We start from the raw sequence: 12,686 nt of genomic DNA on the forward strand, positions 1-12,686 counted from the left end.
TCGGGTGCATTATTTGGGACATGTCATTGCCGACGACGCCGTGGCCATGGATACTGAAAAATTGCGGCTGTCCAATCTTCGCCCTGTCCTCGGTCTGTCAAGGCGCTGCAGGGATTTCTTGGGCTTACCGGGTACTATCGCCGGTTCATCGCCAACTACGGCCTCATTGTTGCCCCGTTAATGGCGCTTCTGAAGAGGGATGCCTTTGTGTGGAGTTCAGAGGGAACGACAGCTTTTGAGGCACTCAGGGCCGCCCTCACAACAGGTCCTGTACTGCAGCTTCCAGATTTTGATAAGCCCTTTATTGTGGACTGTGACGCATCTGGATCTGGTTTTGGAGCTGTGTTGCATCAAGGCACAGGGCCTATTGCTTTTTTCAGCAAGACAGTCGCCCCTCAGCATGCTAAACTCGCGGCCTATGAATGGGAGTTAATTGGATTGGTTCAGGCAGTAAGGCATTAGCGGCCATATCTTTGGGTCCGGGAGTTCATCATTCGCACAGATCACTGCAACTTAAAGCATCTCCTTGACCAACGCCTGTCCACCATACCGCAGCACACATGGGTCAGCAAGCTATTTGGTTACAGCTTCCAGGTTGAATATAAACTCGGGAAACAGAATGCTGCTGCTGATGCGTTATCTCGTCGGGATGAACAGGAGGTAACCGGCCACGTCCACGCCATCTCTCACCCGGAGTTTGCTCTATTCGACGAATTCAGGGAGGAGGCATCCTCTTTGCTGGAGGTAGAGGCTAAGAAGCAAGAGATTGCAGATGGGACAGCAGGAGCAGCATGGTCTGTTGTGGATGGATTTGTCATACATCGGGGCAGAATTTTTGTTCCTGATTCTTCGGCCCTATGGCCGCAACTCCTTGCTGCCGCCCATGGCGCTGGCCATGAAGGTACCCAGAAAACTCTCCATCGGCTGCGCGCTTCGTTGTATAGTCCGCATGCACCCAAATTAGTCCACGATTATGTTCGGGGCTGTGCTGTTTGTCAGCGAAACAAGACAGAGCACCTTCATCCGACGGGATTGTTGTAGCCTTTGGATGTTCCTCAGTCCGTTTGGAGCGACATTGCAATGGATTTTGTTGAGGGGTTTCCAAAAGTAGGCAGCCAGTCTGTTGTGCTCACAATGGTCGACCGTTTCTCCAAGATGGCGCACTTCATTGCCTTGGGACATCCCTACACAGCCCTGTCTGTGGCTCAGGCTTTCTTTGATGGCATCGTACGCCTCCATGGGCTCCCATGCTCCATCGTTAGTCGTTAGCGACCGTGATCCGGTTTTCACTAGTGCTTTGTGGAAGGAGTTGTTCAGCCTCGCCGACATCAAATTGCGCCTCAGTTCTGCATTCCAGCCGTAAACAGATGGTCAATCTGAGGTGACTATTCGGGTTCTAGGCGTGTATCTTCGTTGCTTGGCGGGTGATCATCCTCGCAGTTGGCTACGCTGGTTGCCTTGGGCTGAGTACTGTTATAACACTTCATATCAGTCCGCCTTGCAATGCACGCCATTTCGGGTGGTGTTTGGCCATGATCCGCCTTCCCTATTGTCCTATCATCCAGGATTGGCCCGTGTGGTGGCATTGGATAAGCAGCTTGTGCAGCGTGCTGAGTTTTTGGCGGAGATCCGGGAGCGTCTTCTTCAGGCTCAGGATTATATGAAGGCCACGCATGATAAGGCTCACTGGGTGCTGGAATTTGAGGTGGGCGAGTGGGCCCAGTTACGTCTACATCAGCGCTCAGCCACAGCTATCACTGACAAAACCAATGCCAAGCTTGCTCCTCACTTCTACGGTCCATTTCAAGTGATTGAACGTATTGGGCAGGTGGTTTATCATCTTCGCCTGCCACCCAAGGCTCGAATTCATGATGTTTTCCATGTAGCCTTCCTGAAGAAACACCAGGGTCCTGTCCCTGCTCAGATTGTGTCACTGCCGCCTGTGGTTCATGGCCGTGCAGTTCCTGTTCCAGAGAAGATGGTGTGCGCTAAGCCTACAGCCTCGTCTTGGGACCTTCTGGTGCAATGGGCGGGTCGTGATGCTGCTGATGCCACTTGGGAGCAGCTGGACCAATTCAAGGAGAGTTACCCTGATTTCAAGCTCGAGGACGAGCTTTTCTGTCAGGGGGGCGGAAGTGTTGTGGACAACTTCTTTGGCAAGAAGTTTCGCCGAAAGAACAAAGGACCAGCTAATCCTGGTTCAGCAGATCAGTTAGAATTAGATAAGGATTAGACTCCTAGTTGGTTAAGAATTGTAACAGAGTTAGATTGGAGATAGAGTCCTAGTTAGATTAGAGTTGAGTCCTAGTTAGTTAAGAATTGTTGGCTGGCCCAATATATAAGGGCCCTAGGCGCCATAGGTTAGCATCAAGCAGAAATAAATCCTAAACTCAAAGCCTCCCAGGGAGGGCGAGTAGGTACCTATCGATCTGCTATTGTACTCCTTGCCCAATAAACTAGCCATATCAAATGATGTCAGAGACAGATTCTTGGTAATGTTTAGCCAATGCATAAACTTAAGATTTTGGCTTTGCTACCTAGCCCACTTTATTTGTATAAGCATATTTTAAATCCACCTACAAGTTTGGATTCCACTAACATAGTGATGCAACTGATTATTTCATGAAACTTATTGCGTATCTGCAGTGGGCAGACCATCTTTATGCTCTGACTACGAATTGCTGAGAAAGGGGGTGTTTGTTTCTTTAGTCCCTCCTAAAATTTCTGTCACATCGAATATTTAGATACTAATTAGGAGTATTAAACATAGACTAATTACAAAACCAATTGCACAGATAGAGACTAATTTGTGAGACGAATCTATTAAGCCTAATTAGTACATGATTTGACAATGGGATGCTACAGTAAATATGTGCTAATGATGGATTAATTAGGCTTAATAGATTCATCTTGTGAATTAGCCTCCATCTGTGTAATTAGTTTTATAATTAGCTCATGTTTAGTCCTCCTAATTAGCCTCCAAATATTCGATGTGACATGAATTTTAGTCCGGACTAAAGGTCCAAACACCTCCAAAGTAAAGGTCCAAGCACATGAGAACATTATTGTGCATCTGCAGAGGGCAGACCATCTCTACAGGACAAACACCATTTGTCCTGCAAAATTATTTGAAATAAACAAACAAGCTGTTCCTACCAAGTTCATCCATGCATAGGACACAACAACCAGATGGACAAATGCCCCGGGTAAATTAGAAAGAAACAAGCATGGCAATGGCATAAGTGCTGTGCAGTTTCGAAATTAACCTCTCTCTCCAAATGAAATGACGCTGGATGGTTGATGCCTTCAACAGGTTTAGATGCAAGAATAGATGAGACCAATCCATCTTAAGGTGGCCTCGGTGCTATTGAATAGAATGGCCTCATGCCTCAATCTCTATCCACATGGATGACCAGGAAATGTCAGTGTGTAATGGACAGCATTTTGGTAGTTTATTATTAGTATCTAGTTTACCGTTGCCGAAGTAGTCTCTGTTTTATGTAACTGAAAATCTCTTCTTTTTGAAGAAAAAGTAGACATCTTTGTGGATTGTACCAATTGGACTGAAATCAAATTGATGTATATTTGGCTAGCACAAACTTTAAAGTTTGAATTCATCGCGTTGTTGAAAACTGATCAATTCTTGATTTTGCATTACCTAACCAGCGAACCCCCCTTTTACAGAAAGGTAGCTACATGAAAATGGTTAATTAACATCGACATCTACATTTTTCATGCTCTCTCTACATTTAAGAATCCAAGCAAATACACGAAAAATAGTCAATAATATGGTGGCTTTTTGCACGTGTTCTTTATTGGCATTACATGGTAGGTGCTATGGGCCCCTGATCATCGATTGATATAGGTCACATGGTCCCATTGTCATCCACTATCATGCATGTCGAGTGTCCTACAGAACACCATGCACCTGGTGCTTCCATTCTTCAGAACAGGGTCTATATATTTGCACTCTTTAGGCATGAAGGGCTCCACGAGAATTTGTGATCAGGGACGATGAAGAAAGAGAGGTCCTCAGAGCTGCAGGAATAGGAACACCAAGGAATGCGAATGCTCTGATTTCTCCTCTAGCACTGGAGGTGGATATTTTGGCTTGGTGTGTTCCTGATGCTCCTATTCCTATGGTTCTTAGGTGCTCCTTCCTTTTCCCTTTCGCAAGCACGATGAGATATTGATGTCTTGATGAAGAATTGAAGATACCATAGCAATTCAGCATGTAGATGAGTAGGCTCTAATGGCGTGATAGCGAGCCAGGAAGAGGAAGAAAAAGAGTGCATAAGACCACCAGCTTGCTGATTGCCTCCTGCAAAGGTGAAAATTCGGTGTGGTGCTTCCTGATGCATCTCATTCGGTCATTCCTATTGTTCTTGCGCGCTCATTCCTTTTCCTTGTGGCTTTGTGATCGTCTTAGCAGAGAAAAGCAGAGACATGAATACATACGAACATTTAGACGGTGAATCTTGAAGGCGATATGGTAAGAGGAAGTGAAGAGAGCATGAGAGAAGCGGGCATGGGAACATGCCTCAATGCATCATGCATAGTTTAAGGTTGTGGCTTTGTTAACTGGAATGATTTCAGTTTCAGATTCTTTGGCATGCTTTTCGTGTATAAGTAAAGATGATGGGTATGTTGAATAAGAAATCTAGGCGTATAGTAGTGCTAGCTGTTTGTTTGCTTCTTCAGTTGGTTGTTTCAGTTAGCTATAGCCATGCACATGACCAGTGTATTCGCCACCAATTTTCTGCTACGACAACGAATTGCAAAGCAAGTAAAGATCAGACAAAGATGTAACACACGCACGCGCACACACTGACGTGAAAGTTGTACCTGACTCTGCAGATCACCATCTAGACATCTGCAGCAGAAACACTAATTGGCAGCTACTCTGCCAAGTGCCAACTGCCAAATGATTTGAAACAAACGAGTTGGTCCTACCAAGTTCATAGAGGCATAGGGCACTTCATACAGACAGATAATCTAGGTAAATTAGCAGGAAATGAACAGTGTCTCAAATTAAACGGCAGCATCACCTGATGCCTTGAAAAGATGCAACAGGAAGCACAGCTACAACCGATGCATGACCAACCGACATCTCTGCATGGCTTCTGGCTGAATACGGCATGATCAAGAAATGACGGATGCGTTTGAGATTTTTCTGGTTCCAAGTGTAGTCACTGATAGTTTAACAACAAATAAAACGATCTTTTCTTTTTGAAACAGTAAGCAAGGGACCTCCACTGTGTATTTTACTAACTGAAGTAAAATCAGATTAATCTCTAGATTTTCTTGCATAGAGTTTGAATCCTCCTCTGTTTAAACTAGGCAATTTGGACTTCTCATCGTATGTCTGAAAAAAATTTGACCTTGCCTCTTACATTATGGGCGCTATCCACTCTCTTACAGGAGATAGATTTAAAAAAAAAATCTGAACTGATGAATCCAAGTAGATGCACTTGAAGGGTTCTTTTTTCTCCCCATTTCCTTTTTGTTAATTCACTGCTCAGACCAATTGGCTGACATGAATGTGTCTGCCCTTCAGATATGGCACAGCCAGAATATCTCCATCTAGGCCTCGTGCATGTGCTCTTCAACTCTCCATTGCCTGTATAGGTTACACGGTCCCACATTCATCAACTGCTGTAGTTTACATGGTCCCACACTGGAATCCACTGCTGTGTCCAATGTCCTAGTGGTGCACCATGCACTTTGTCCATTCATTGTCCACAAAGCTTCAGTACAGCCAGCAAAGGTCTCTATATATACCTGAGGCATGAAGTGTTCCACGGCAATAGTTTCTCACACCCAAAATTTGTGAGCATGGAAGAGGAAGAAAGAGAGGTCCTAAGAGCATTAGGAGTGGGAACATGAAGGAATGCAGTGCCCTAATTTCTTCTCTAGCGTTGGAGATGGATATTTGGCATAACGCATTCCTGATGCCTCCCATTCCTATGGTTCTTAGATTCTCCTTCCTCTTCCTTTTGCTAGCACGGTTGATTTGGTGATGAAGGTAACATACCAGTGCACATATTTAGAAGACAAGGTCCTACAGCATGTCAGGAAGAGGAAGAAAAAGAGGGTATAAGAGCATTGGGAATGAGAATATCGAGGAAAGCCAAGCTTGATGGTTCCCTCCTAGCATTGGGGGTGCAAATTTAATTTGGAGTTTCCCGATGCCTCTCATTCCTATTGTTCTTAAACCCTCCTTCCTCTTCCTTTTGGCTTGTGCTATTGTTTTAGCAGAGAAAACTAGGGACATGCATATGCACACTTACTAGGCAAGAACTTCAAGGTGAGATGGGAAGATGAAGTTTAGATTAGCTAAGAGCAGTGGGCATAGGAACATGGAGGAAGGCATAGGCCCTCTGTTCCATCGTTTAGCATTGGAGGCAGGAGGTACTATTTTGACTTTCCCGATGCCTCCTATGCCTACCGTTCTTAGGTATTCTTTCCTCTTCCTTTAAACTCATAAAATACTCGGACAAATACTCAGACTAAAATTTGGAACTCAAATTATGCCATTTAGGCCATTGCTTTTTTTTCCAGCAATGGCCTAAATGGCCTAATTTGAATTCCAAATATTTTGCAATTGTGCTTATCCATTCACATGTTCTTGACCCACCATGCTTTCTGTTTCAGATTCTACTAGATAAGATAGCACAACTGCAAAATAACAGAACTAAAACTCTTCACTTATCTAACTTCTAAAGAACAAACAACATCGTGCCAAGATGTATTTTCTAGGTAGCATATTGTGAAGGATTAAACTTAACTATTTGAACTAAAAAAAGGTCACAAAGGTTTTAGCTGTAACACAGCAGCACAGATTCTTCACTATTCTCTCACGCTGAGCCCATGCTCAAGTCAAATTTATAACAGACTAAACATTCGCCTTGCTGGGACATTGAGTTGGAACCAGAAAACAGAGAGAGAACGAAGATGGCATACGACATGAACACTGCATACTCAGCACACAAATCATAGCATCTTTTTAGGGGAAGATCATTCAAAGCAATAGAAATGACTGAATTGATGAACTAATACAGGTGTAAATCAGCAAATGCAGCACAGAAATTAATTGGACAATTTTGTATATTAGATGGAAACAGAAAATAATTGCAGCAGTAAGATTTATCTGTACATTGGAATTCTCTACCTGCAATGAAATGACAGTGGCTCGCACAATATCTCTTGGACTTTGGTGAAGCTGACGCCTTGAGCAGATGTTTAGACAACTGTCGTCTTGTGTATTTCGACTTTAGGTTGACTAAATTCAAGACCTGCAAGAAAATCTCCTTTTTATTTCTGACCTTCAAAGTTCCAAAAGAGCAATGATGAAAGCAGTACGTTCTTGATAATTTTAACATGTTTCAAACCATTTTTTAGTCTTTCCGGAACATCAAGCAGAAGTGCTTCTTTGAATCTGCAGCTGTGTAATTTTTACTTGTCTTTTGTAAAATCACCATTTTGTTTTATAAGGATACGTAAGAGAGCAACATATCTTTGTATTAGATAGAAATGAATTGTAAAGTTTGTTACGTGCAAGCGGTGCTGATGATTACAATATTTCACTGATTCTTATGCTAGGAAACTGAACAGCCAGACAGGTACAGAGGAGAGCTAGTTATGTTCTAGCTGAACTACTATCGATATTGGAAGGAGCAGGCACAGAGGGTGCTGAGTGCTTTGGCGCCGGATTGGCACCAGAGTTCTGCCTCCTCTTTGATTCCATTGAGCAGCTGTGTCGGCGTTCATTCCTCCTTGTTGAATATGCGGGCGTGTTCCGTTCTTTCCAGATGACCAACATGAAGAAGGAATCGAGCCCCTGCTTCTGCTGCTTGTCTCCACCTGCGCGAAGCTAGTGGTGCCACCAGTCAATGGTCTGGGCAGCCGCCGATGGCATCTGCAAGTTGGCATGTCCCAGGATTCCAATTGCGAACCAGACTTGCTTTGTGTAAGAGCAGCTTGCGAACAGATGATCAAGGCGTTTCAGGCTCTTGTTCACAGAGCAGGCAATTGGCGTGGCTCTGTCCTCTGTGATCCTCTGCACAATCAGCGATCGACCCTCTGGAGTCGTCGCGGCAAAACCAGCCACATGAAGAACTTGACCTTGAGCAGTGCCCACCCAGGCCTTCCAAAGCTGCTTGGCGCTCCATTGAGCTGGCCGGAGCGTCGGAGCCGAAGAAGTACCTTCTGTAGGCTGAACGGGCTGTGTATTCCTGTGAAGCTGTCCAGCGCCAGAGTTAACTTGTTCTCCATTCCTGCTTGAAGCTGCACGTCATGACGCGGTGCCAAAGCGTGATATAACCACCGTTTATTAAAAGAAGTAAAATACATGACAAGATCATTAATCAAGTGAACTAAGACATCAATTGATGTTACAAAATCTTTTTTTTTGAACTAAGATGTTACAAAATCACATCAACTGATGCCTTAGGCAACTTGTATAAATGGTTCTTTTCATATGCAAGTAGTTTGTTTCCTAGGGATTTTATACATGGATTGGGCTTTCTACCTCAAGCCTGGAAAAATCATGTTCCTTGTACAGACAAGAGATATGTGAATACAAAGGTTACAGTCAACATTTCTTAGTATAGTCAGTACTCTACTTAGCTTCTTGCATGTGCTATACGTTAGTGGTACATGTACCATGAATGGTCCCACTGTCATCAACTGCTATGTCCTATGGTGGATCACAATTCATGCACAGGGTGAGTTTACTAGTCACTGGACTAGGTGCAACACTGAAGAGAGGTCTATAACTCTCTCTCTATATATATGTGTGTGTTCTAGACCTGAGTAGAATTGGTTGAAGTTACAGTTGGGGCCTAGAGGGTGAGCCAGGGAAAGGAAGAAAAGTATCTAAGAGCGCTAGGGATAGGAACATGAAGGAAAGCATAATCTCTATTCCATCTCTGGCATTGCAGATGGAGATTTGATTGAATGTTTTCCTGATGCCTCCTATTTCTAAGGCTCTTAGGTTCTCCTTCCCTTCCCTAATGGCTTGCAAGATTAAGATTAGGCGGATAAACAGAACAGGAGATATTAAGGCAATATATTTAGAAGGGAAACACTGTGTTGGTTGTAAGCCAGGAAGAGAAAGAATGGATGGCCTGAGAGCAGTGGGAATGGAAACATGGAGGAAAGCCTAACTTGTTTGTATTCTCCTCCAACAATGAATTTGGTTTGTGCTTTCCCAATGCTTCCCGTTCCTATTTCTCTTGAGCAATTCTTCCTCCTTTTTGCTTACACTGTTGTTTCATCCATAAAAACAAAGGAACACATGCTCACATGAGGATGATGAGATAATCTTGATAATGAGCCAGGAAAAGGAATCATAGGACGGCTTAGGAGCGATGGGCATGGGAACATGCAGGAAAGCATAAGCTCTACAGTTCCATGTTTAGAACTGGAGGTTAAGATACTGTTTTGAGTTTTCCTAATGCCTCCCCATGCCTACCGTTCTTTGGTGCTTCCTCTTCCTTTTGGTTCGCATGACATTATTCAAGGGAGGCATTGTGAGTTTGCAATGATGAATGGTGTAGCTCTTATTTTGGGATCTACTAGCACATTATAAAATAAATATTAGCTATTGACTATATACTGTTCATCACATGAATCAATAATATGACAGCAACATGCATAGTTATGAGACAGTAGTGTGATGTAATAAACTAGCACCGCTTCAAACATTACAACAATGAATGATGCAGATAATTTCTAACACTATTTAACGATCTATAAAGTAACTTGAAGCTTACAAGTTCTTTCAATAGTGGCAATTACATTTTTCTTTGATGTAAAAATTATAAAAATAGGTAAGGGCTGACAATACAACGGCAAATGGTAGAAAGATCCCTTTTCCATCTGCTGAATTTCTGCAATTAATAAAATGACACAATTGAGCCATAGTGCTCTCAAAGTACAAACTATGAGTTACTTGTACAACTTTCTTATACTTTGATGGTGCAGAAAATAAGCTACAAGATTGTACTCTTTGAATTAAAGCTAGTTTTTTTTCCCTGCACCAACGTTCACAGTGGGGCCAGAAAATAACCTTGATCTATTCTGATCTTCCAAAGGTTTTTAATTAATAGTTTCTGCTAATTCAGTATGTAAAATCAAAACTGTCTCATGGTTCACTACAAGGAATTTGTAATATTACTACGTAAAGTTTGCTTGCCTGGTTTTTGTTTTCCACCCTTCCTGTTTCTGTGTACGGGTTTAGGTCTTTTCCATTCCTTAAAATTACATGTCTGAAGATGCAAACTTACCTTTTTTTTCTTGTATGGTTCATTGAGAAATTAACAGAAACAGATGGCAAAAGGCCGCAGCAACAAGGTCCATCATATGCATCATCTCCAGCTCTAATTTGTATTATTGTCCAATGGCTCTTAAGAGAGTATATTAATGCATTATGCATGGTTCTTTATTTTCCCCGGGTGGATGGAAATTCAATGTCCTGTCAGGGCAGAAATGCCACCTATCATACCTTGCTAATTTTCTACATTGTGACAATGTAGCATGCCCAGCTGTCATCCACTGCTATTTCTTATGGACCTCACAGTGCACATCCAATAGATGCATTCATTGTTCACAACACTACTACTGAGGTCTATGTATACTCTAATCTACTGTACAGAAATTGTTCAGCAGCTCAGGCTTCTCTGAATGTTTTGTAGTTGTAGGCACAGAGGTGAGTCGGGAAGAGGAAGAAAGAGCCTAAGAGCAGTGGGAGTGGGAACATGATGGAAAGCCTACTATGTTTGTTTCCTCTAACGATGGGGGAGAAAACATTGTTAGTTTCCGATGCCTCCCATTCCTATTGTTCTTAGGTGCTCCTTCCTCTTCCTTCTGTCTCGCACAGCTATTTGAGAGGGAAAGCTATAGATTTTTCATACATAAATTTGGATGATTAGAGTGCAAAGGTGATAAGGGAAAAGGAAGAAATGAGGGCCTAAGAGCAGTGGGCACGGGAACATGGAGGAAAGCTCAACTGATGGTTACCTCATGAAGGTGGGATCTGCTTCAAGATTTCCTGATGCCTCCCATGCCTATTGTTCTTTGGTGCTCCTTCCTTTTCCTTTTGATTCACACAATATTGAAGTGTCTGGTTGTCTCTTTATTTTTTCCTCGAACACAAAAGTGTCTGGTGTCTGGTGTCTGGTTGGCTCAGTTCCTGATTTGATTACTATGCTTGAATAATTACAGTATATTTAGTGTTTCTTTCTTCATATTAAGTGTATGTTAATATGAGGGCTTGATTACTTAGAGTGATGATTTCAGTCTCAGGTTATTGTCATGATTTAATCTACTCATGAGTAAGATGGTGGCTTGGCTAACTTGTGTCAGAACAGAAGTTAACTTTTGACGATTATGCAGACACTGCATATAATGTGAAGACGTACACTTCACAGGTAGCATATGAAGTAAGAAACCAGAACAGTGAGGTTTGAAGTGGTAAGTACAAAGCTTTAGGAGTCAACATGGTACATATCCATCCCTAGTTCCTTTGAGCTGAACCACACTTAGATTATTCTCTCTAACTAAGTTCACCAAAGTTCATGTCATGTGTTGAGCTGCAGATGTGTCTGCCAAATGCTAACTAATCACTCCAATCAAAACAATTCTGACACAAGCTCAAATAGATAACCTGGCATTACGATAAATTGGAGTTGGCTCAGGCATTAAGATGCCGATTGAAAAACAAAAAAGAAGATAAAAGAACAATCATATATGCATGAAAGCCGTAGTTCATCTATAAAATTATCCGCAACTAAAAAGCAAAATTATATGAGCAAACCAATTGTTTTACTGAGACAGAATATTCATGAGGCGTGTGAAGCAAATGGACAAAAACATGCATAAGTAGAAGACTAAGGCAAACTGAGAATTGATAAGACATAATTGCCAATACGTTCTAATCTAAATGGTAGGCAGCTAGCGGCATTACAAGATCAATTTGTCTTCAGAAGATGGCCACTTGAACAAGACGTGCATACGGAACCAATGGGGACTGAACGGTATGCCGGAAAAATGTAAATTCTATTTTTCCCTTGAAAGGGATTATGGATGGTGATTTTCTGAAGTTTCTTTTATTTTACTTGTCTAGTTTTGCCTTCCTCTTAATTACCATGCACACAGACTGTAATTGGACACTGGTTTTATCTTCCATGTATATCCTTAACCCTTTTTCTTTCTGAGACTGCTCAACATCTAACAAAAGGGCCATCACATCAGATGTTTCTGTCTCATCTTTCTCCCATCACTCCCTTTCTTAGGTAATTAAATGAATGTCAATGCTTTTCTTTTCCCCTTGCCATATAATATCAGCTCTTCGGACTAAGCTGTTGGCTTTTGGTGACAGTAATACGCATGGTCAGAAGATACACCAGTACTAAAGTACACTAAAATCACAGATTGCTAGTTTTCAAAAAAAAAACACACAGATTGCCTGACCCCTCTATCATTAATGACTATGTCCATCACTCATTTGGTGCAACATGCCTTGCATTTCTTCCCTGTGCTAACACATTAAATTAGAGAGGCCTATATATACCCCAATGCTCCAAAGAGTTGCACAAGAGTTCAAGCTTCTTTACTGAATTTTCTTGGGACTTTCATATGGAGGGTGAGCAGGGAAGAGGAAGAAAGAGAGGACCCAAGAGCAC

This window comes from Setaria viridis, chromosome 3 (assembly GCF_005286985.2).
Source record: "Setaria viridis chromosome 3, Setaria_viridis_v4.0, whole genome shotgun sequence".
NCBI classification, from domain to species: domain Eukaryota; kingdom Viridiplantae; phylum Streptophyta; class Magnoliopsida; order Poales; family Poaceae; genus Setaria; species Setaria viridis.